The 25,563-nt window shown below is 41.8% G+C and overlaps 1 protein-coding gene across 12 annotated transcripts in view; it reads left to right on the forward strand.

The window, feature by feature from the left end:
• The window catches only part of HOXC6 (homeobox C6), a 95,717-nt gene extending 73,721 nt beyond the window's left edge, over positions 1 to 21,996 (forward strand). For 6 of the 12 annotated variants that reach the window (XR_014709054.1, XR_014709055.1, XR_014709057.1 and 3 more), the window contains 2 exons: positions 19,634 to 20,260; positions 21,142 to 21,996. The gene's annotated coding sequence lies outside the window, so the exon portion shown is untranslated. Of the gene's footprint in view, positions 1 to 16,892; positions 18,423 to 19,633; positions 20,261 to 21,141 lie in introns of those variants that run through there. The other 6 variants (XR_014709056.1, XR_014709058.1, XR_014709060.1 and 3 more) reach the window with 2 other exon arrangements.
• The last annotated feature ends 3,567 nt before the right edge of the window (positions 21,997 to 25,563 follow it).

The raw sequence follows: 25,563 nt of genomic DNA on the forward strand, positions 1-25,563 counted from the left end.
ATTTTGTTTGCAATGACTAGATACAGTTTGGCTTACTTCTGGGGCGTGCATGCAGCAAAACGTCTGTCTGGCTTCTCTGAAATCCCCCAAAACCAGTTCCCCTGAAGTACCTATAAATATTTAAAGAAGACCCAATAAAGTGTTTACTCGCAGGTTTGCTTTGCATTAGCTAGGTCATGACCCCAAGTTTGGACAGCAGGACAAAGGAGCTTTGACTAGGGTCTTGAAGTTTCGTGTTAGGGAACGGCATAATCCCAAAGTTATTGTTTGAACCAGCAGGTTAATTTACTTGTTTGGCAACAGCTCTGAAGTCTGGACGTATAACTTTATCTAGCCCATGTCTCTAGCCTCATCAAGGACTACTTAGACTCCTCTTTTATTAAAGTATCCAGATTAGATGATTGTTAAAGGTTACAATTTACTTCCAGTTAGAATCCAAGAAGGTTTTTTTTAAAGGGTCTAAACTGCATAATAACAAATAATCCCCTAAAATCCTATGCTAAGGAAGATACCTTCTCTACACTTTCCAGACTATGGAGGTCCTGGCAGGTAAAAAATTCGATACCTCCACGCGCCATGTTTATTTCAATGCTTAAATACAGCTATCCTGGTTTGTAGAATACTTCCAATAAATTGGGGGACGGAGGAGGCTGAGGGGAAACAAACAAACAAACAAACAAAAATCCGGAAGTCAGTGGCCAACCCCCATTGACCTCGCTGACTCAAACTCAAGTCCGAGGGGTCTCTGGTGCAGAGGCTATACCTCACTAACTCATTTTAATTTAACAATTAAGGTTTGGAAAGAGAATAGTCTGGCTTGATCCTTGGACAGTTTTCCCAACTGTAAGCATGTAAAATAAAGCCTATGGTGTCTATGAGACGATGTTGACTGTAGATAGAGAATTATTCTGCCAGCACCCTGTTTGAAAGAGTACACTAGCCGCGTTCTGATTGGTTTTTTTAAGCTTTGGTTTAGATTATTTTCCTTCTTAAAACCAAAGGAACAGATGGTAAAGCTGAATTTAAAGTTGTATAAACTTCACCTCAGTGCTAGAATGCCGTTTGCATGGGCCTCTATGGGCACTGAATGTATAAAGTTTGCTCTTGATAACAATATTTATATATTCAGTATACAGAACTGACCCTGGGTGTATATACAGCGAGATAGCTTTGTAAAAGGGGCATGAGCCTGAAATGGGCTAAATATTTTAAGGACTTGGTTTTAAAGAGACCTGACTTCTTCATGGGCATATTTAATAAGGGAAATGTTTATTACAAAAAAAAATGCTGATGATGTGAAGGAAAAAAGGCAAATGAGAAGGTAAACCCCCCCCCCCCCATTTGTAAAAACAACAACAACCTCTCAAGTAGTTTATTTCAGATTTTGATTCTCTCTCTTTTCACAAAACTAGAGCTGCTTTCAGGGGAGAGAAACACAGGTGGAAAAGTGGGACTAGCATTGCTGTATGGGAAGAAAATGACCCGTGATTTGTATAGCAATGGCTTGATGCTACTGAGTGGCTTCTTTACCTTGACGATCTGCCTTTTTATAGTGAATGTTTTAATATCAAGTTTACTATATACATCTTGGGTGGCATAAATCGACCGATACCTACACATGTAGTGGCCCCATGCTGGTCATCCTAACCTTTCCTTTCCTCTCCAAGGATTTTCAGAGATTTAGAAAATGCTGCACGGGCTTTGCTGTTACTGTCCGCTCCACTCGTGAAGAAACACAGCATTGCGAAGTGTTTATACTCCCCTGCGCGAAACATCAAGACCTGTAATTTTTTTTAAATCTAAACAGTTCTTCTCTCTATCTGGAAACCATCTTTCTGGGTACGAAGAAACTTTTTTCCTAATATGGGTAGAAAAGTCTTAGAACCAGCAGCATAAAGACTATTGTGAAGATAAACCTCCAGTGTAAGTGTGTGCTTGTCAGAGTGTATTCGTGTGCCTGCGTGTCTGCTGTGTTTGTGTGAGTGTATGTCTGTGTGCATCTATGTGTGTGTGTGTGTGTGTTTGTGTGTTTTTGTGAGTGCCTCTGGGTGTTTAGGAGTGTTTGTGTTCCTGACTTTGTGTATGTGCTGTGTGTATCTCTCTCTCTCTCTCTCTCTCTCTCTGTGTTTGTGTGTGTTTGTGAGTGCCTCTGGGTGTTTAGGAGTGTTTGTGTGCCGGACTTTGGGTATGTGCTGTGTGTATCTCTCTCTCTCTCTCTTTCTCTCTCTGCTCTCTCTCTCTCTGTGTGTGTGTGTGTTTGTGAGTGCCTCTGGGTGTTTAGGAGTGTTTATGTGCCGGACTTTGGGTATGTGCTGTGTGTATGTGTCTATCTCTATGTGTGTGTGTGTTTGGGAGTGTGCATGTGTATGTCTGTGTCTATGGGTGTGTGTTTGTGTTTGTACTTGTACATCGGAGGGTGTCACAGAACAGAGCCAAGGTTTGGCCTGACCATTGTAAAGAGGGAATTCCTTGAAAGACTTCACATGGGTATCTGGCAGAGGCAAGCTGTAAATCCAACTGTTTTATAGCCCTGGCAGCAGATGGTTTAAAGCGCACTTTCCCCCTTTGGATCACTGTTTATCACAGAACTTCTAGGCCTGCAATCTATCGACCTTTTATTCTTGGGGTGGTGAGCTGGTTTGTTTTGGTTTTAGTCTTTCCATTTGATTGCTAACCCTTTTATCAAATGGCTTCTTTTAAGATCTTTACCCTAAAACAGCCCTTCGTGGTCACTGCGGATGGCGATTAACTCTGGCAAGGGATTGCCTTCTTCTTTCCCTGCTTTCCATATTTGCAAATTAAGTGCTCCTGTGATTCGATCAGACCTTCATTACCAGGGGGAGAGGAGCATTTTGAGGAGGGGGAGGGGAGAGGGACGGGTGTGGGTACCTAAAGTCACATTAGTTTCTGTGGGGTGAGCAACCCTGGCTGACGTGTTATGAAACAGCTTTAACGTGCTGTGTCGATACCCTCCCTAACCCATCCATCCTCCTTCGGCTAGCCCTCTCTTTTGTTGGCAGAGCTGGGACGAACCCCACCCTTGTAAATAGAATCCATGTGGCCAAAAGAATCCGAGGCGTTTTGCCTTTGGGGTTAATAGGGGAAGGCGGTGGCTGTTTTATGCCCCTATCCTGTCAATCCGTGGCTGGTATGCATGGCAGAACCGTCTCTATTGCTCGCTCTTTTAAAGCTTTAGCATATGCCAGGCACGTTTGGAGAGCAAGGCTTGGAGATAGCTCAGGCTTATTAGGTTAAATCGTGCGTGTGTGTGTGTGTGAGAGAGAGAGAGAGTGAGAGAGAAAGAGATTGTGGAGTCAAATTTAATTCCATTGTTTCTTATCAAAAGGTTCCTTTGGAAGATCTAGAAAAAGCCCCAACAAGTAACCAACAAACAAAATAATAACACTGTCTCTTCACGTTTATTTCCTTGTAACATATGGGGCTCTTCGGCTTCGCTGTATCCATCACCGCTTCTCTTTCATTCTGATAACTGAGAGCGATTTTCATAACGACTTGCAAGAGGGTTGTAAAGAATTATGGGCGCTCAGCAGAGTCCTCCGGTGAACTGTTGGCAAGTGTCACTTTGCAAGCTGACACCCCCAAGCTGAACAGTAAACGCGAGGCTCTGCTGTTCGATTGCAGTTCTCCAAGTTTGCGTGAGCCGTACGCGATATATATATATATAAAGCAAGACTGTTAGAAAGAAATACCCAATTCATGTAAACAAGGCACTCGTGGCCTCAGTCACCACGACAATTAGAATCCGTAGCGTCTGAACGCACACCCTGCTCTCTGGGAGAGGTTGATATGGTTAGTGGGAGTGCTAAAACCCTACGAGGCATACAATATTTATCTTGGTTAACCCTGGTGCTTTTATTAACCTTGGTGCTTCCAAGGACTCTGACCCCCCCCCTCAAATTAATCGAACTGGACAAGAACAGAGTTGTTGTAGATTTCACAGCTGATGTTTCTGTTCAAATACTTGGAAAAGGGGAGGGGGGGGGGAACAACCCAACAACCCGACCTTATAATAATTATAATAAAAGCTTCAAATCTAGCTGGGGTTCTTCTATTGATAAAATAAACACAAGCAACTATCCCAGTGTTTGCACCTACCCGTTCAAGAGCAAAGTGATTATATGCGCATTATGACAACTTTACTCTCATAAAGTTAACTTAAGACAGGTCACTTTCTTCCGAGAAGCAGCCAAGGGAAATGCGAGCGTAGAGAAATCTACGATGGAATCACTTAAAATCTAAAATCTTCGGAGAAAAGGCAAAATGCATGGCCATCTATATGGGCTAAAATACACACACAAAAGAACAGAAGAGAGAGTTGTTTTCCTATTAAAAATCTGCTGGATGCTCCCCCCCCAAACAAAAAGAAAAGAAAAGGGGGGGGGGGCTGCATTCATTTGTATGATTCACTGCTGTTTAAATAATAATATGGTCTTGGCAAAAAATGGACCCCATTGCCAATTTTCTCTTCTCACCCAGATAGAGCGAAATGATACTATCTCTGTATTTACAGTTCAATGGCTTGAATACTTAATTTAGTCTATTTTTCGGAACACTTCGTATACCCATAAATCTGCCAGGCTTTCTCTGTTACAATGCCATCAAATAAAGAGGACATTGACTTCCAGAGCAGGTACGGTCCAAATAACTAACAAAGATAATCTATAAAACTGATTTGGAAGGCACAAGATGAGATGAGTTCCTTAAGTCTAATCACTCCGACACTATAAACAAATGGCTAACCTTCAGAAATTAAGTTTGCTTTAATAACCTTTCATAAACAGACTTCTGTCTTGGTGGCTGCAGAAATTATCCTGACTGGGCATTTCACTCAGCACATAATACAGTAGGGACTGGGGAGAGGTTTCCTGCACTCTGTGATTGTATGGGGGGTCCGCATCTGGGCCAAGAGCTTGGCTTTACTTAGGCAAGTAAAACCATTGAAGTCAAGGTTTACTCTTCTTGTGAGCAGGATTTGTGAGCAGGATTTGGCTCCAAATATATATCCATCTGTGAAAGAAAGAAAGAAAGAAAGAAAGAAAGAAAGAAAGAAAGAAAGAAAGAAAGAAAGAAAGAAAGAAAGAAAGAAAGAAAGAAAGAAAGTAATTTCCCTATTCAGAAACAAGAAATTCCCTTGTATAGTGTGACTGCTTGTGAATAAAGAGTCATAGGTGGCTGTTACCTTACCCCTTTAATTCTAGACATGATTTCAATCTATTGAGCACCAAAAGAGTAACATGTAGCTTTTCCATGAGCAACTCCCTAGGAATTAGATCCAAGCAGCCAGATCCTGGATTCAGCTATGTGCTGAAGTATACCAAACAAAGGGGTGCTTATTTCAAAGGCATGAACATGCATAATGGTCAGATGTTTCCCTTTAGCCCCTGTGTTTTTGTGTATGACTGTGTATGTGTTGGAGATGACTCTCAAAAGCTTGCATCATACAGAACTTAGTCCTGGGAGATGGAAAGAACCCCTTCAATCTGGGGCCCTAAACAGTGGTGTTCTGCTTAGGATATAGCTTCCTGTTGGTCAGTGGTGATCTGTGAAATGGGTTTTTTTTTTATTTTAGTCCTGCCAGATCTGCCCTAACCCAAAGGTCTGAATTTAAACAAGCCTTGAATGAGGGCCAGCCGAAGATGACACTTGAATGTTGCAACTTCACTACTGGCATTCTTCCAAAAACAATTTCTTCATCATCTCAAGTTTCAACAAGGCCTCTCTTCTCCCCCACCCCACCCTTAGATAGGAGAGGGTGGGGGTGGAGGGACTCTTCTCTTTGAATGAGATGAGTACTGTCCTAGGAAGAGCCAGAGATGCTGTGGTGAGCTCTTCCCCAGTCCGGGGCTTTGTCCCGCTGAATACATTAAACAAGGGCACCCAGAGGTCATGCACTAGCGGAGCAAGCTCCATGCTTCCAAACAAGCCCACTTCCACTGGTGTCAGAGCTCACCACTTCAGGATGCGGGAGGTGGGACTGAGGCTGCAGTACAGGCCTCTAAGTACAGTGAGGAGGCAGGGCTGTGGGGTGGTAGATTTTGCCCTCCAGGCTTCAGGGTTGGCATCAAGTGGTAGGTCCTGCATGAAGGCAAATTTGCACTCCTGGCTTAGGTGACGACATCTCCACTGAAGTCAAAGGGAGGTTGCTAGGAATGGCTCAGGTTCAGGTGCTAGATCAATACATTGAAATGGCTATTGGTATTTTCCTGTCCCATACACAGCTTGCCTAGATGCTTCCCACCTCACAACCAGACAACTGTGTCCTCTTTGTTACATGTAGAACCCTTTATTGCAAACTCTTACAGGGCAAAAGCTCATCTAAGTACCGCAAGATCAGTGTCTAAATGCAGCTGCACACACCTGTGGTTGTGTATAATATGGGGTAGATAGGTGACTCAGTGTGTTTGTGTATGGGCATGTGTGTGTTTTGGTACTTGTGTATGTTTTGAGTATAGAATATGTATTTGAGTATGGTGCATATGTGTGTATGGTATGTTGCTGTCTGTGTGGGTGTTTGTATATGTTATGTATGTATATTTTTGTGTATATGTGTGTTTATGTTTGGTTTATGTATGAGTGTGCCTGTGAGATATATATGTATATGGGTTTATGTAAATGTGTGGGGAGGTGTATGTGTGTAAGAACATAAGAATGGCAATACTGGGTCAGACCAAAAGTCCATCTAGCCCAGCATCCTGTCTTCGGCCAGCAGTCAATGCCATGTGCTTCAGAGGGAGTGAACAGAAAAGATAATTATCAAGTGTCAGATTTCAGAGTAACAGCCGTGTTAGTCTGTATTTGCAAAAAGAAAAGGAGTACTTGTGGCACCTTAGAGACTAACCAGGTTAGTCTCTAAGTTGCCACAAGTACTTCTTTTCTTTTTGCGAATTATCAAGTGATCCATCCCCTGTCGCCCATTCCCAGCTTCTGGCAAATACAGGCTAAGGACACCAATAGCCATTGATGGACCTATCTTCCATGAATTTAACTAGTTCTTTTTTGAACCCTGTTATAGTCCTAGCCTTCACAACCTCCTCAGGCAAGGAGTTCCACAGGTTGACTGTATGTTGCATGAAGAAATACTTCCTTTTGTTTGTTTTAAACCTGCTGCCTATTAATTTAATTTGGTGACCCCTAGTTCTTGTGTTATAAGGAGTAAATAACACTTCCTTATTTACTTTTTCCACACCAGTCATGATTTTATAGACCTCTATCATATCCCCCCTTAGTCATCTCTTTTCCAAGCTGAAAAGTCCCAGTCTTATTAACCTCTCCTCCTATGGAAGCTGTTCCATACCCCTTCATCATTTTGTTGCTCTTTTCTGAACCTTTTCCAACTTTGAGATTCTTTTCTGAGATATATATTTGAGATGTATATTTATTTATGGTCCACGGGTATGAATGTTTGTGCTGGAGTCTGCAAATGTTTTGAGTATGTGTGTGTATTTGTGTTCGATGTATATGGGTAAGCATATGTGTTTTGTAAGTATGTGAATGTGTGTATTTGCTTATGATATATGTGTGCATATTTGTGTTTGTGTGTTCATGAGTATGTGTGCATGGTCTAGATGTGTGTGTCTGGTGAGTGTATGCTTATGGTATGAGTGTGTGAGTGTGTGTGTGTGTGATTGTATTTGTGTAGTGATGAGAGTTTGTGTGTGGAGGTGTGTGGTAAGTTTAGGCAGGCAATGTGGGAAGCAGGTAAATAATTTTGTCTCCATTTCAAAGTAATGTTTAACACTGAAGTTACCATCTAACTATACATTTCCATAAAGCTCCATTTCTGACATATGCCTTTCCTATGGAATTTATGTCAAAAGAACCCTGAAAGCAAAACTACCTGTATGGGCTGACACACTAGCCAGGCAGGGGGTCAGTTCTCTGTGCATGGGAGAAAAATAATTAACCCAAATCCTAATGAGATTGAACCAAACCGTAAAACTGTATAAACATCCAGACTACTGGGGACAACACCTTTGATCTCTGGGCCCTTTCACTGAAATTTACCATTAACCTCTTTGATGCACTTCTTCAAAGATGTGGTAATTTCGGGGTGAAACCCTGGAGCCATTGAAATCAGTGGGAGTATTTTGCCATTGACTTCAATGGTGCCAGGATTCACCCCCTTATATTTTGCAGGTGTTTGGGACCATTAGATTGAAAAGTGCTTATGCAGCCGGTTTGATTAAGGAAAGAGAAAGGCAGCATTCCTCAGCTAATGTAAATCCACATAAATCCAATAGAGCAATGCTGATTTCCAGCGACTCACATTCTGTATTGAAGACTGCTCGTATAGAATTGGATTTATTTTACTTGAAGTTAAAAAAAAATCCAGAATATCTCTTCCCCCCCCACCCCCAAATTATTACAGGACAAGGCACCGCTTGTTTGCAGTGTTGTAGCCGTGTAGGCCCCAGGATATGAGAGAGACAAGGTGCGGGAGGTCATATCTTTTATTGGACGAACTTTTGTTGGTGAAAGAGACAAGCTTTGCAGCTCCACAGAGCTCATCTTCAGGTTTCGTGGAGCCCAAAGCGAGTCTCTTCCACCAACAGAAGTAGGTCCAGTAAAAGATATGACTTCACCCACCTTCTCTCACTCAAAACACCATTTGTCCGAGATATTCTATTCACTTATGGATGGGGGAGTTGTTTTTAATGTAGTCAGTATTTGCTGGAACCGTCTGGAAATCAGAGGGGAAGAACAAGTGAATTAATTGAGTTCATCGTGTTGAATGGTGAAACAAAAGACATGCAGACATTTATTGTTATTAATATTGTTTCTGGTGGTGTTGTGCTGGGCACGGTACAAATCCACAGTGAGAGACCGTTCCAAACAGTTTACAGTCTCAATAGACAAGAGGATAGGAGGGGAAACTGAGGCACGAGGCGGTGGTATCACTGGGCTGTTTGGCTGAACAGTGGCTGCAGGATAGAACCCGACACTTCTGTGAAAATAATATCATTGACCTTGATTCGGCAAAGCGCTGAGGCACTTGCTTAAATCTCATTGATCAAGCACCCGATCAGAATTAAGCACCAGCTTAAGTGTTTTACACCTACTTAAGGGTAAACCCACACTTATGTTCTTTGTTTTATCAGATCCTTAGAGAGCTAAGGCAGCAGGTAGGTGACATTGCCTTGGCAAACACATTTCAGCTAGGCATGCCTCAAGCCATTTGACCCCCAAAGTCAGCTCATGCTAAGAAAATATCCAGGGTTCTAAAGAATGGATGGGGAAAAAATGAAATACCTGGAAAGCAGGATACATTTTTAACATTCATGTCACAGCATTTACCCCCTCCCCGATACACCTACAGACTGAGCGCGGAGAGTAAAAGAAATACAAGGAAAGTAGAAATACTAGTAGGTCGAGAATGCCTGCACTAGAAAGTTACACACCAAAATAACTTAGCAAATGTAGCGTCCCCAGCCAAGCGTTGATCTCTTTAAGAGCTGGAGCCAAGGATGCAGTAAACTTGGATGATAAAAAATTAGTATGTAAAATAACAGAGTGAAATACAATTTCCCCGACTACCACTTTCCTTTCATTACCCTTTGACTGGCTGGGAGTTTAAAAGCTTTACCTCACCCATTTTCTTTAACTGCTTCATGATCCAGACCTAATGAATTTGCTTTGCTATCAATAAATCAGAATCAATGTTTTCTCTTCAATGTTGTATTCCTAATTTCTTGAGGAGAGTCACCAAAAAGGTGCGGCTGCCTGAAGTTAGCAAATTAACACGCTATTATTAGCAACCAGCAGACTTTGTAATGTTACAGTGCCCCGTGGGTTTTGCAGCTGGAAGGGTTTGCAAATTACAGATGATATTAACTGTTTGCTGGGTCCTGTGAAATGTGGAGCACTGCAAGATTTTTAAACTGTGCTGTCTATATTTGAAGCTGCTAAACAAACAACAGCGATTATTTCCCCCATGGGGACCATAGCAGAGGGGCCGCGGTGCCCTTTGATTAAAAGTAACTTCAGTGGAACAGAATATGGTGATCCTTAGAAATTGCTTCCTGACATTTTCCTGCCTCAGTGGAATCTGATCAATACAGTATGTATGATGAGATTCGTTGATTTCCCACATCTGTTTCCATAGCTGTCTTAGAAACGCCATGGATGCTATAGATATGTGTTGTTGTTCTTTGTGTGTGAGAGAGAGACAGAGAAAGAGTGTGTGTGTGTGTGTGTGTGTGTGAGAGAGAGAGAGAGAGAGAGAGAGAGAGAGAGAGAGAGAGAGAGAGAGAGAGAGATCTACTGGTTATTTTCCCCTCCAAAGGCTAAGTGGGAAGGAACATGCAACATACCATATCAAAGAATGGCATTTGTAATTCTCCTTGTGCGTGGAAACCGAATTTGCTGAGTGTGCATTTTCTTTTCTTTCTTTTTTCCTTCTGTGCCAAAGCTGGTTACTGATGTATCCTCTCCATGACTTCTTGCTGCTTGGCTCCCATTCAGATCCTGCACTGAAGGCATTTATCATTTTACATCACAAGGTGGCTCCTCGATTTAACTTCAGAACCGGTCCTCTAGGGAATATTTAGGGCATATGTAGTGTGTTGCTGTGGGGGGAGGGACGACTAGCCACCTTTTTTTTTTGTTATCTTTATGTAAAATACATGGACAAAAACACCCCACTCCACTGTCCAATATAAACAAATTACTTTTATATTCCCATGAAAACAACTCCCACAGGATCATAATTTCCTGGGACACAGGGGGGATTTAAAAGAAGGTAAATGCATCCAAAAGAAATAAATTGGGCATCAGATCAGATCTGTTTATGGAAATAAAACAATAACAGTCTGTGACGGCGCAAGTTTGCTGTGAAAATAGGCCCACGAACAAATACAACACTACCGTTTATTGAATTGAAAAAGGGTCTTTAATGAGCACAAGCACGTAAGGAGGGGAGAAAACCGGTTTCCATCGGCTTCAAAACTTTGATCAGTGGCGAGTGGCTGTGAAGGAGGAGATTTCTTGGCAGAATATACACTTCATTTCTTGCAAAGAAATTAGCAGAATTAGCAAGCTATGCAATTTTTATTTTATTTTATTTTTTTACCGTCAAAGATCCCAGCACTCATCCCTACACATCCTTTACAAGGAGCAGAGGAATGACTTACTAACATAATCTTTGGTGGTGGTGTAGGAATTTACTTTCCAAGTGGGAGGCAGTGGAGGTGAAATTAACCAGGCTTTGAGCGGAGAATTCTGGATCACGTGAGCAGAGAGAGCCCCACCGGGTTCCATCAAGTGCCTTAGGGCAACAGACTCGTGTCCTCTGGTCCAGAGTTCCCCCCTGCCCTGTAGTCCAGACCTTGAGAGGAGAGGGGAGACTTCTCTACTCCGGATGCTCTGAAGCAAGAGACTCTACCTCGCTGGAAGTGTCCGGAGTGCAGAGAAGACTGTGAGGTATTTAAGGCTCTCCAGACAATTGCTCATTCTGTAGTGAGTTATTACGCTGCTGAGCCAAAGGTCATTAGAAAGGATAAGGGCAGCCATAAAACCGGCACAACTCCATGCTTTTCCTATAGAGATTATCATTATTGGCTTATTAATACACGATAATTTTGAATTATACACTGCAATAAATAGGAGAGGGTTGACTTGTGGCTTTAAATATTTTATGAATCTCAAAGCGAACATTTTAAGCAACACCATGTGCCTCCAAATCATTAGAAGGACTCAACTTTCTTTTCTGGTCCAATTTTTTTTTTCTTCAAATAACAAAATAGAAGTGGTTTAAAGAGCAATCGAATGGAAGTTTGCAACATCTGAGAAGGGGAAAATAAGTGTATTTAGGAAGCTCCAAAAATAATTTATTTGGTGATCACTCCCTGACTGAAATTCTGAAATCAGATATTGTGATGCAGAAGAAAAAAAGAGAGAGAAATCACTCTATGGTTGCATTCAAAATGCAATTTGCAAGACACTCTGTCATTCCAAAACTCGGAGGCGATTTCAGTGTTAAAGCCACCCTTTGATCACCCACTGCTAGGAGGAACGAAACGAAAATAAATAGATGAGCTGCCCCCTCGCTTTTTAATTCTAAGAATACAAGGAGTAGCGTGTGCCAACGCTAATCAAATTTTAAAATAAACACCCCCATTCTGGAATATTTTGGTATGTTTTCCGATTCAATAATATCAAAGATCAGATTTCTAATTTATATATTGCTTTCTGACATTTAAGAGCCCTGGTGATGAAATATATCCTTTCAAATGCCTCCAAGCACCATAACTCTGCCAAAACACAAAGTTCATTCAGGGAAAAACCAATAATAAGAACAATAACAGTAAGTAGAAACTTAAACAATATTTTAAATTCAAGCTCACGTGCATCAATTCTTCAGTTAACTCCCCTCCTCTCCCCCCCCCCCCCAACACCTTTCACTGAAATATATTGTAGGGGCCTCACTGGGTAGAAAATAATATCCAGACTGACTTTTATGTGACACAAATAAACTTAACGGTCAGGAAAGTATGTTAGTAAAACTGTACATATGTACTCGACAGCGAAGGTAACATTCAGACACGGACTGGCCTGCAGAGATCCAGAAATACAGTGTCTAGCCAACAAAATATTCAGTATGTTTAATGAATTATATGCTTAAATCACATCATTTAGGAGAAAGCGTATTTTTAAAAAATCTTAATTAAAATAGAATTATTTCTTGCACAAATAAATCTGACAGTTAACATACATATTTTCCCCGCACCCGTCCTAACTTCATTTCCCTCAACCCAAAGTATTTGCGTCAAAATTATTCTTCCAATAGTAAATCTTCTTCTACAGATGAACAGTATATAGAACAGTAACTTTCCTGTAAGTTTGCAATCTTTACTGTACACAACCCTCCCCAGAGCAAATCCTGCACCAAAATACTAGAGATTTAATATATTTTAAAAATACATTCACATAAAAAAATTACCACACTTTCTGGCCTTTCCTCTAGAAAGCGATCATATAAAAATACCTTTAGCACAGCAATCATAAATATTGTCCTCTTTTAAAAACAAGCATTTCCTCTTATTTCACCATCTTCTTCCAAGCAATACGCACTCTTTTGGCCGGCACAAGAATAATTTAATCAACGAAGTCGAATCCGAACCTAGGGGGGGAAATAATACAAAGTTAGCTTCTTAGCTCTACTCAGGGGACGCAGTATCTTCATTGTTCCTTTGTTAGAGTTTGCATCAGCGCGAGAGGAACATCTCTTTCCCCCAAAAAGAAACTTTTTTTCCCACCCACTCTCTTTTGCTTGGGCTCTGAATCCAATCATTCTTCATCATCTTGCTGTAGGAGTTGGAACTCTGCTTAGCTTTCTACAGAGTCGTGTGTGTGTGTGTGTGTGTGTGTTCAGCCGCTGTCCTCTTGACTGTGGCATGGGCAAAGAAATAACACAGATACAACCCACAACACGAGTATTTTAGGAAAAGTTGCAGACTTGGTCGGAATCTCTCTCCTATAACCCGGGCTTTTAAAAAGACTCCTTGATGTACTAAGTGATGCAGAGACTAGGTTTTTTTTTTTTCCTTCCCCCTCCTTGTTTACAGCTACAGAAGGCAAAAGAGTCATAAATCTTAGGGCAGCCTACAGAGACAAGTACATTTGTATGCATCGTTAGAACTAGCTAATACCTAAACCCATTAGCAGACCGTGTAGAGTTCGAGTTTCCGGTGTACATTAACTTACAGTTAAATTCTGGAGGAAAGGGCATTGTGAATTAACATAAACTATATCCATCATATAGTTTGTCATATTAGATTAGTCAGCCATGGATTTTTGTGTGTGTGCGTGTTAAACTTTTTTTTTAAAGCCTTCCAGCGCTGTGTTAATTTCAGACAAGGGGTTGCCTTTTTTGCATAAATGACATAAATCATATATCAGGATCTTTTAAAAGAAGTACAGGCACCCCAATTACTGTGCATATTAAACAAGAAATCGCAGTGATGTGGGGGAGAGTGAAATCAAGAAATGTCAATGAGGAGACTGGACCAAGAAAAGAAAGACTATCTATCTATCTATCTATCTATCTATCTATCTATCTATCTATCTATCTATCTATCTATCTATCTATCTATCTATCTATCTATCTATCTATCTTGGGCCAGTCTCTCTCTATCTCTCTCTCAACAAGAAAGAAAAGTCCTTCATTAACAAGAAGGTGGGGTGGGCTTCAGAAAAGAAATGGATCCTTTAAGGCAACACACACTGGAACCTAATGGTGGAAAGGGCCAAATTATGAGACCAACACACAAGCAAAACGGTATTTTTTTTTTGTAAATTCCTTTCACCGTTAGTCGATGGATTCCATTGCACAAAAAAGACTTTTTTCCCTGAGATCCATTATGGTGCCTATTTCCTTCCACTAATCAATGCTTTTGTGTCTTCCCCATCTTTGCTGTCATGACGCTGGGTTTGTTCACATATTGCTGCTGACAGCCCCCCCCCCCCCTTCACCTCCTCCCCACTGCACCATCATAATCTGCACCATAGACATAATGCCATCCCCACCTTTGCTATGAAAAATCCCTACTTGCTTCGCCTATATGGACAGATTCCCCCTCCCTCTTTCTTCCACCCTCTCTCGCCCCCAGATCCCCCCTCCCCCCCCCCGGTTTGGGTTGCACATAGATTATCTGAACTTTTGTTGTTCGCTTTTTCTCCTTCGCCCGTGAAAGCGTTAAAGGTAAGGGACTGGCACTCGCGTCCAACAGCAGGCTTTTGTAAGGATGATTTATTGCCTCAATCTTGGTTCACCCAGAGTTCACATGGATTTGCTGCTGCTGAGGGCTAAAAGATGGTCTCCCTTGACAAGTGTGACTATTGGAAATGCCTCTTTTCTCTCCCTCTCTCGCCCCCTCTCTCTGCTGGGCTTCTAAAGTGTAAAATGGTTTATAACTGAGAATGAGACTGGAGTGTTTTGCGTGTGTGTGTGTTATACACCATTATGTGTTTGCCTGAATATCATTGCAAAGCCAATACGATCTGCATGGGAAGTCTGAACCTGTGACAGATCCCAACTTTAAAAAGAAGAATACCCGCACATATCTTTCTTTTCTTTTCTTTTCTTTTTTTTTAAATTGGGATCTGTGCCCAATCAAAAGTAGCAGACTTCCCATGCAGGTCGTGTTGGCTTTGCAATGATGTTCAGACAAAAGGCTCTTATTGCTTTTAGATGCACACACACACACACACTCACTGTAGAAGTTATGGCATCATGTCTGTGTGAGAATGAGATTTCCAACCCTTTTTTTTTGGGGCGGGGGTGGAGGAGGAATTGTTACTAATCTGGACTGTGATGGGGGTTAGTGCGTTAATCTGGGTGTGATTAGCCTGAGAGCCCTGTATCTCTTTATTTCAGAGGAATTACTATCAGTTAACAACAACAGCAAATCCCCTCTTCTTCCTTCTCCCCCTCCCCCTTGGTTTAAAACAAGTAAAATAATTTATTAAATGCATCGAGGTCTTAAACTCCTGCAGACACATCAACCATAGATTACACAACGTGACCTGCCTTCCAATGCTCCTTATCCCCCACACACACCAAAAAGAGGGGAGGGAACAAAGGGACACCCAATCCCCTTTTATAAAGCACCTCTTTCTACCACCACCCCCCTTGATATTTGCAGCGGAAACGTTATTTTTCTATATCGAAATTTGTTTGTACTTTGAACATTTGCTTGTAAAATAACCCTTGTGGTAATACTAATAAGATGCAAATTTTATAGAGAGCTAATCGCTTTTTCTTAATTTATGCTTCAAGGAAATGAGGGGCTTTATCTAAAAACGTTTAAAAATAGAGCCAGCCAGGTGCATGAACTGTTTGGTATTTCTAACTATCCCCTTCATCTGTCTCTGTATATCTAGATGGGTATGGGTGATCGTGTTGTGTGTGTATAGAGAGAAATTATATATAGTATAGACTATATATATGTATGACTCTTATGTATCTAGATGTATTTGGGTGTATACACTACATAGCAGCTATATATAATATAGATCACATATATTTATGTCTCTATATCTAGATATATGTGAGTGAACTTGTATGATTGTGTTTATTTATAATCATAGACTACATATAAAGAGTTTTTATATACCTAGCATAGATTATGTATGTTTATGTCCATATATCTAGATGTGTATGTGTGCTTTTGTGTATGTTTTGTGTGTGCACATAATCACAGGCTATATACAGAGGTATGTATGGGGTAGAGACTGTATATATCTCTATATATCCAGATGTATATGCCTGGTTGTATGTATATATATATAGTCAGAGACTATGCAGAAAGGCTAGATATACACTATATATCATATATATCTTCATTTTACTCAAAGCCATTTGGAAGCAATTTTATATGTTTGTACTTTTCTAAAACGTTTTTAGTGACTAGCTTAATCTGTCAAAGCTGTGGAAGAATCACTAGAAAGGTGATAGAAATATTTTCAATGATATATAAATGAACAACCCAGACTAGGCTAACTTCTCCTGCTTATTGATAACATCAGTCCTATTCAGGTGAAGTTTTATTACTGGAAAAAATAATGAAGCATTAACGCGATTTCAATATTTTTAATTTGCCTCAGCTAAATCTTTAGCAAAGAGGTTGAATCTGGATTTCTACAGAAATTAATTTTCAGGATTTATTTTTAAAATATTTGATGCTCAACTTGACTTTCTTCATCTGTTAAATTAATCCCTTACTTTGACCCAAACCATAATTATATTCACTTCTGATAAATAATTCATGCCTATCTCTTACCTTTGGACTGCCCTGTCTTCAAAACAAGCTCAGATAGGAGTCTTGAAAAATAGAGTTAAATATAATGTAATAGAATCAAAACGGAATGATTTTTCTTAAAGTAGACATGTTTTAACCCGGGATTTAAAAAAGTGAATGAGCTATGTTTCTTTAACAATTATCCAGCCAGAGACGGTTTAGTTAAACTCTCCATAGTGCAAACACCAGAAATGCAAATATTCCTAATAATAAATTTGTAAGGAATCCATAATGGTGGTGGATACATTGATCAGTTCCTTAAACTGTATAGCTAGTCTGGAGGTAGATAATTAAATAAACAAATCACAATAAAACACATTAACTTAGTATGTTTTAACTGATGGTGTCTGAAGAGAAAGACAGAGAGTTGCTAGGTCAAATTCATCGCTAGTGTAACTCCAGTGACTTCAACAGATTTACACCCCAGGGCTCAAAGACTAAATTTAGCTCAGTGTCGTGTAAATCAGCCGGATTTAAATGAAACTTTAAGCAGCTAATGAAATATACCAGAAGCCGAGGAATCACAAGGATATGCTGCAGTGTAAATATGTTTTCAATAAACACAGGGTCCTTACAAATCCGGAATCGTTTAGATGCGACTGGGATGTCTTTTGAACGGGTAATCTGAACTGCACTCACTACTCTGGCTATTCTCCCAGCCAATCCACCTCCCCCACTTTTATTTCCCCCTTTAAATACCCCCATCTGAAGGCTATCGGATTTCCACACCGCACACACTTGCCATTTCTGTAGGGCTGACCTAGTTAATGGTTGATGTTGATTAATTTTTATTTATTTATTGGAGTTTGCTTTCAGTTTGGTCGTGGCTCAGTCAAAAATCTAAGGGCTCATTACATCCCCCTGCCTAGCACGCTAGATACTTCGCAGCGCAATTTAAATTTGCGCCCAGGTGAGTGTTCCTAAGGCTTCGTCCCGCAAAGGCCTGAGTGCTTTCGACTCCCCCTGACTTTCCTACGAATTGAAACACTAGACCCTGCCTAGGTTCGAGCCCCCCCTCATCTAGTCCGAGGCCTATTTCTGCCTGTATATGTGAGGGCAGAATTTGGCCTGACTTCAGCCATTCTTTACTTTGCGGGATTTTGTTTTTGCGCTTATGTTTCTATACAACACTCCCGCCGTATTTAAGACTTTAATATATATATAGGGGGACACCGCCTGTATATAGGTGCACAGTACTCAAGCAGCATCAGCATGTGATATTACATCACATGCAAACAAACAGACCAGAGAGACTTTCGTCTTGAACTTTTGCTGGGTGGAAAGAAGGAAAAGTTACACACCGGATACATTTCCCAGTCCACTTTGTGGTGGGGGCTGGGGTGCAAAATGCTGAACAGAGTGAAGATCGCTTTGTAAACAGGACAGCAATCCCACGTGTTCTTTCCACTCAACCTGGGCATTGACATTTTCTCTCGGGACATATGAGAGAGCGTGAGAGAGAGAGAGAGAGAGAGAGAGAGAGAGAGAGAGCGATATTTCTGATCCTTTGGAAGTCTTCCACCATACAAGGGAGAGAAAAACAGAAGATCTTTATCCTGTTCCTTTCTGAAACAAGGGGCAAATTAAACTGGCAACATTGAAAAGGTATGGTGTATGTTCAGGAAAGTTTGCAGGACCCTGAAGAGAGAGAGAGAGGGAATAGCTAGAATCCGCATCCTTAGCAGCCCCAATCAACTTGTTTGTAATTGTATCTGGCATTTTAACTACAGCCTCTTCCCCCGTCATACAGAGATCTGACACTAAACGTCTGATCCATTTAAAACAAACAAGATTTGTGGGGGATTTCCAGTCATAAATAACCCAAACAGCCTCTCTCGGTTGATTTTACCATCCGGGCTGCTTTGTTAGTTGAGATTGGTTGGTCTGTTCTAGGCACACAGTTAACGATGGAAGGGGTCGATCACTGGCTGGGACACATGTACTTTAGCGGAGGGTCTCCTCCAAAGTTACAACCGAGATGCCGCGAAGGCAGAGAAATCATGGCCCCGATGAAGTTAATGGCAAAACTTTCCTTGGCCTCTTTAGCGCCAGGATTCTATGGGAGAGTCGCAGGGACCACACCCGTCCATCTCCTGCCCTTTCCGGGATGGGGCTTGCAACTGAGGTTAGAACAGGAGGTGTCTTTGAAACGCCTTTAATGAGACTCCGAGACAACAACAATTATAATTATAATTATTCCTTGTAGTTGCTAATTTCGATTGATCTTCCAGGGCTCTTTTGTATGCCTGTCATTGCCTGTATAAGCTAGCGGATTTGCCAATAGTCCTTGCTTGTCTCTTCCCAAAGAAAATCGTTGGGCTTTAAACAAGAACTCCCGACTGCAAAACTCCCGGACTTTGCCCTAAGAGGAGCGAGGACAGGGGAAGACACTGGAAAACGTCTACGGTTAATCTCCATAAACTACTAAAAATAAAGATGCGATTATAAACACACATTGCACTGACCAGGGGCCAAGCATTTCTTCTGCAAACGTTATGATGTTTACATGAAACAAGCCATTACACCCAGCACATGCATCAATAGCTTATTTCAAATAAAGACCTACATTGCACCATGACTGCCTCCATCATGCCACCTAAGCACCCGAGATAATCTGTTGTGTGTTAAACAAGATTTAAGATCTGCTGTCCCCAGGGCAAGGCTTCTCTCTCTCTCTCTCTCTCTCACACACACACACACACCACCAATCATGGAGGTGATCAAAAAGGTGCAAAGCCAGAGGACATCATTGTTTGAATCCTCAAGTAATTGTAGGCTGTTTTTTTGAAATTTAAATTAATTTTATTTTTTATCAGCAGGTTTGGGCCCTTTATGCGCAGGATGGCTGGTGAGAGATGTTCTTAAGTGACCTGGGTATGTTGGTTTAGAACGTTTGCTCTTGAGTTCTAACTCTGGTGGAATTTTCCTCAGAAGAAGCCATTGGAGATCTGCCCATGACTGTGATCCACTGAGTCCCTCTCCTGTATTGAGTTAAAGATATCCAGTCCCCTTTCTTCCCCACCCCAGCAGCGAGAAGAAACTGGAGATGCAAAAAGCTGCCCAAGACCATAGACTTTTGGAGGCTGTCTTTCCTAAGGTCCCATTAGCATGGGGTGTCAGTCAGCAGCCTCTCCCATCTCTAAAGGTACACCAGCCTCACTGCTGCCTGAAGCCAGAAACATCCACAACTTTGTCAACAAGCCACAGACTTGCCTTGCAGGGCTTCAACAGGACTCTGGGGCACATGGATGATCATATCTCACAACTAGCCCTCAAGGTTCCAGTTGTCTCATCAGCCATTCCATGTGGCCTCCCCAAAAAGGCATTCAGAGCAGAAGCTTTCTGGACCAATGTCCAATCCGAACAATGATGGTACCAGCAGAGCTCACCCCCAAACAGGACACAACTCCAAGCAAAAAAAAAAACATAACTACTTCCCGCAGGTATGTTCCATCTGATCCCAATAAAGCTTTCTTTTTACAGTGTGTGCATTGTAGAGGCAATGGGTTTCTTAGCAACTCCAAATGAGTGGTCACCAATAGCCCTTTGATAGAATTTTAAACAACTGTATAGATACTCATGACTTACTCCAGAGAATTTTGCCCTGCGTGGTTGATGTTTGTTCTCACAAGGTTATGAAAACAATGCCCGGTGCTAGAAACGAATTTTAATCCAATAATCATAAATTCTGCATACTTTCTTGTCCTAATTTCTTGTCCATTGCATTCTGATGCAACTTTGTTTATTTGTTCATTGAGAGACCAACAAAACAGACAGAGAGAGAAGGATAGATGGAGGGGTAGAGGGGATGGTAGGATGGATGGATATAAAATTACCTAGGCAGACATATGAAAAGAGAGAAAGAAAGAAAGATATATGTAAAATGACATGGATAAAAAGATTGATGTAAAGTTACCTAGACCAAGAGAGATTAAATTAGAAAGAAAGAAAGAAAGAAAGAAAGAAAGAAAGAAAGAAAGAAAGAAAGAAAGAAAGAAAGAAAGAAAGAAAGAAAGAAAGAAAGAAAGAAAGAAAGAAAGAAAACCAGCATATATCACAACTTTGGGTAATAACAATACTTTGAAATTGTCTGCACAGGTTCTATTGGAGCTTGTTAAAAATCCAGACTTTTAGCTGAGTTTGGATATTGTCTGTCCACTAACGGGACATTTCAAATGATTGCAGCCAGTTTATTGCTTGCAGTTATGTTACTGTCAACTGCTTCAAAGTTCAGATGCTGTACGGTGTGTGGGATGGGCGGGGGGGAGGGGAGGCTGCTGCAAGGGCAGGAGCGGATGAGATGGTGTGGCCTTTTATTTTCTAGGTCCCTGCTGAGGCCAGCACGCTTTATACCAATGCCCAGCTGGAGAAAGAATTCCATGTTATCAGGTATCCCTGCTGACAGTGGAGCGTGAGATTGGCTCAGCTGCTCAACCTCAAGCTCTGGTTCCAGATTCGAAGGATGAAGGACAACAGAAGAGAGGGAACTGAGAACCTGTCCCCTAGCAGCTGGGTGGGTAGGATGTGCCCAGGCGCCAGTCCTACATCAAGGCCCAAAGAGATGTGTGGGTTGACAGCCCGTCTCTGACAGCCCTTGTGCAGCTGTCCTGGAAGTTGGATCCTCCTCTGTCTCTGCAAGGGAAGTGTCATTACGAATCCCCCTAATCTGCAAAGGAGCTGGAGTGAGAAAATTACCTGGAAAACATGCCTGGGGCCAGCTCACTCTTCAGCCACAGCTACGCTATAAACTTGGACTACAGCTGTGCTGCTCAAATTCCCAGTCAGTGCTACCTTGGGGCCCTGTAACCCCCATCTCACTTAAACAGACTTAAACACACATCCTGCACTTCAGGGAAGTTCTCCGGAACTGCAGTTCTTGTGCATCTGTGAGGGCTCTCTGCCACGGAAACCAAGCTGGGAAAATTGCTAGAGTCCTATTATGTCATTAAAAAACAAAAACCAAAACAAAATAGAAAAAACCTCTAAGTGTAACCAACAGTATCCTTTGATTTCCTCACCCCCTCTATTCCCAATTACCTCCTGCTTATTAAACTGTACAGAGATCTGTGCATAAGGCATCTAGGAACTGGTGTGTGCATATAACCCAGCCAATAACAGGACAAGTTCTGTGTGAGCTTATAACTCGCTCCATGTATTTTATTAAAGTTGATTTTACTCAGCTGCTTACCAGTGACTTTGTCAGGTACAAAGGTGTCAATAGCTACCCTTTAAATATCCTTACAATCCTTAAACTTCCTCCAAGCCTAGGGCAACATTTTTTGAAAAACAACTCTTGATTTTATCTACCTCACTTTCTGGGGGGCGTATCTTAAAAGGAGTCTGATTTTCAGAAAGGGTTGAGCTCCCATCCTCTGCAAATTAGGCCCCTTTAAGGTGCTTCAAATTAGGCAGCCAGAGATTTTCTCATGAGGGTGGTTTTTCCTTTAACCCCTCACATTCCCCCTACCTGGAAAGAACATAGCTGCGGCACTTCTATTAGCCAGTGGGTTATTGTTTGATAAGCAAATGTAGATGTAAACATGTTTGAACCCACTCAAAATTTGACCCTGCAATAAGTTAGCTTCTCACTGTAATTTACACATTTTTTTTTCTTTTTAAGAGAGATCAGTTGGCTCTTGGCATAGTTTACTGTATTGTTGTGGTATTCAAAATAAAGAGGCCTTTTAAAAACAGTGCTGGGCGGTTTTCTTGGCTCGTCTGGGTTGGTTTTCTCCAGGAACACTGCTCTGTTGTTCTTAAAATCACTTTGCCATCTTGTAGTTTACTAGGGGTTGGGCTTCACCCTTCTCTCACCCCCATTAATCACTGAGACAGCACTTACTTCAGTAGGCCCCCAGACCTTTTCATCTCCCAGTTAGTATGCAGCTCCGGAGCCCTGCCTCCTTGTGCACTTTTTTATAATGGCCCCTGCCTTCCCTTGAAACTCACCCATTCCTCAGGACGGAAGGTTCTCTCCTCTGCTTTGCAGGCATTTGTAGAAAGGTACATTTAGTCTGAGATTTTCAGCGGGGCACCCACAATGGGTCTCCTCTTTTAGTAAGAAAAGCAGTGTGCAGATCCACTTTCTGCCGCACAGAGTTCAGGGCAGTAGTTGGACAAGTCGTGGTTCATTTTTTAAGTTGAAATGTAAAGTCTTGCTGGAATTGTTTGGAGACATTGTGAGCATATGGGCTTTGCCATGCCCTAAAACCAAACAGGGTAACAACAATAGAGCCTGTACAGGTTTGAGTCTCCCGAAAACAATCAGAGGTAGCTTTGCACAAAAAAATGAAAATGTAGCAGAGCAGATAAATGTAAAACACATTGCAGGACGGTTGTTCCCATGGCCTCAGGCAATTATGATAACACAACTTTCAAGTGTATTTTATTGTATCCCACCCCCAAGATGAATTACCCAGCAACTAAATCTCCATATTGTAATTAACTGATAAATATTTAATAATGGTTAGAACTTTATCCATTTGATCTTTCCATCAACAAACTTTAGGAGGTAAACAGGCAAATTGAAGATGACATTTTCTTGCCTTAGAAATTTCAAAGCTTGACTCTCTCTGCAATTTGTTTTTTTAAAATAGAAGAGTCTCTGTTTGCAAAGGAAATGTTAATTTAAAGAAACCTATTATGAGAAAAAAAAAAAGCTATGATCTGAAATAACAGCAAGATCTTTGCCAATTGCAGAACAAAGATTGTGTTGTGCAGAATTCTTTTCTTGCTTAGGAGAAGTGTATTATCTTGTGTGTGTGCCTGTGTTTGTGTGAATGGGTTTGTGTGTGTTTGCGTGGAATGTGTCTGTATCTATGAACATGTGTGTATGTGTGGGTGGGTATCTGTGAGCATACGTTTATATGAGGATGCGCGTGTGCATGCATTTGTCTGTTTGTATGTGTGTATGAGAATACGTGTGTGTGTGCAAGTGTTTATGTGTCTGTGTGTCTGAGAGCTTAATCTGGCTTCCACTGAAGCCAAATGCAGAGCTCTGATTGACTCCAACAGAAGCAGGAGCAGGCCTTGTGCTTTTAAACCATAAATAAGATTAGCTGAAGTTGCCCAATGCACAGAACTAACGGATTTCAAAATGCCTCATTTGTGGTGTCCCTAAGGAAATGAGCACTCGAAGGCCTTCCTGGAAGTGTGTATCACCCATGCCACCAACCCAGCCCTACTGCAGCCCTGCAGGAAAATGGTTCTGCTGTAAGCGAATTACAACCCCATTCCTGGAATTAAATCAAAACTCAAAGCTAACTCAATTGTACCTAGTGTGGCAGAAAGGTCAAAAGGGATTCTTGCTCCACTTACAATAATTAATGCAGCCCAGCAACCTCTCCCCTCACCCACCCACTAATGGGCAAAGCAACACCCACAGACTGGAAACCAGGTTAGAGAAGGAGTGATGCCACCTCCAGGACCAACTGCTTCCACCTTTTTAACAGGTGAAGCGGGAGTTGGTTACATATTTCTTGATCTTCAGCTGTGGGCTAAAGCAGCTTGTTGACAGTGGAATGAATGTGTTATAAAAAGGAAGGAGAATGCTCTTGTGAAAGGATCTGTGTGTATTTGTATGTGTGTAGGAGAAGGGCTTTGTAAGAACATCTTTGTGTATGTGTGGGTGTAGAATAAAGTCCTTGTAAGACCATCTCTGTAGGATAAAGCCCTGGTAAGGCAGTCTGTGTCTGTGGGTGTATTTATATTTGGGTATGATAAAGCCCTGGTAAAAGGGTTGGGGGGTATTTGTGTGTGTGTGAGATTAAAGCCCTGTAAGAGAGTCTATCGCTGCTCTACACCCAGTTTTTGCACTGGGGTAACTGGATCAGTAATGTGCTGATAGGAATGCTTCTCAAGCAGCGTAAGTATGTCCACACTAAGGAGTTGCTGCCGTTTAGCTAAAATCAAAGAGTCAAATCAGTGCAAAAACTGAGTGTAGACAAGCCCTCAGGGTATTTGTGTGTGTAGAGAGTTATAAAACCTTACTGAGGCCAGCTGGCCTGGAGGGTACCCTCCCGCAGTATTTTAACGTTTTGTTTGTTAGTGTTAACATCAGTTTTAGTATTGCAGTAGCCCCTAGGAGCCCTAGTCATGGATCAGACCCGCATTGTATTAGTCATCGTACATCATAGGCTCCGACTCCATGGGTGCTCCAGGACTCAAGCACATATGGACAAAAAATAAGGGGTGCTCAGCACCCACCAGCCACAGTGGTTCAGGGCTGGCTGCTGATCACCTGCTCAGCGGGCAGGGGGAGGAGGGTGGGGCAGAGAGAAGAGAAGGGGATAGGGCAGGGGACAGTGGGAAGAGGAAGGGGGAGGGAATGAGGAAGGGGAGGGTCTTGGGGGAGAGGATGGAGTGGGGGCGTAAAGAGGCAGAGAGGGTGGGGCCCTGCAGAAGAGGGGGGGTGGAGCACCCACTGGGAAAACCAAAAACCAGCGCCTGTGCTGTACATTATTGATTAGCTATACTACAGTAGCATCTAGGAAGCTAGTCATGCGCCAAGACTCCATGGCGCTAGGTGCTGTACAAAGAAAAAAAAGCTGGTCCCCACCCCCAAAGAATGTATCTGTCATTTTCTGCCCAGGCAAATCACTCATCAAAAATCCCTTCATGATGAAATTCGCCTTCGGACAGGCATGATATAAACCTTACCTAGAGCACAGTGATTGAAGAGTCTGTAGAGAAAGGCATGAGTTAAATCAATAGCAGCGATAACTCCTCAGGACCTCCCCCAGCCATC

This window comes from Lepidochelys olivacea (genome assembly GCF_965140295.1).
Source record: "Lepidochelys olivacea isolate rLepOli2 genome assembly, chromosome: 20".
In the NCBI taxonomy this organism is placed as follows: domain Eukaryota; kingdom Metazoa; phylum Chordata; order Testudines; family Cheloniidae; genus Lepidochelys; species Lepidochelys olivacea.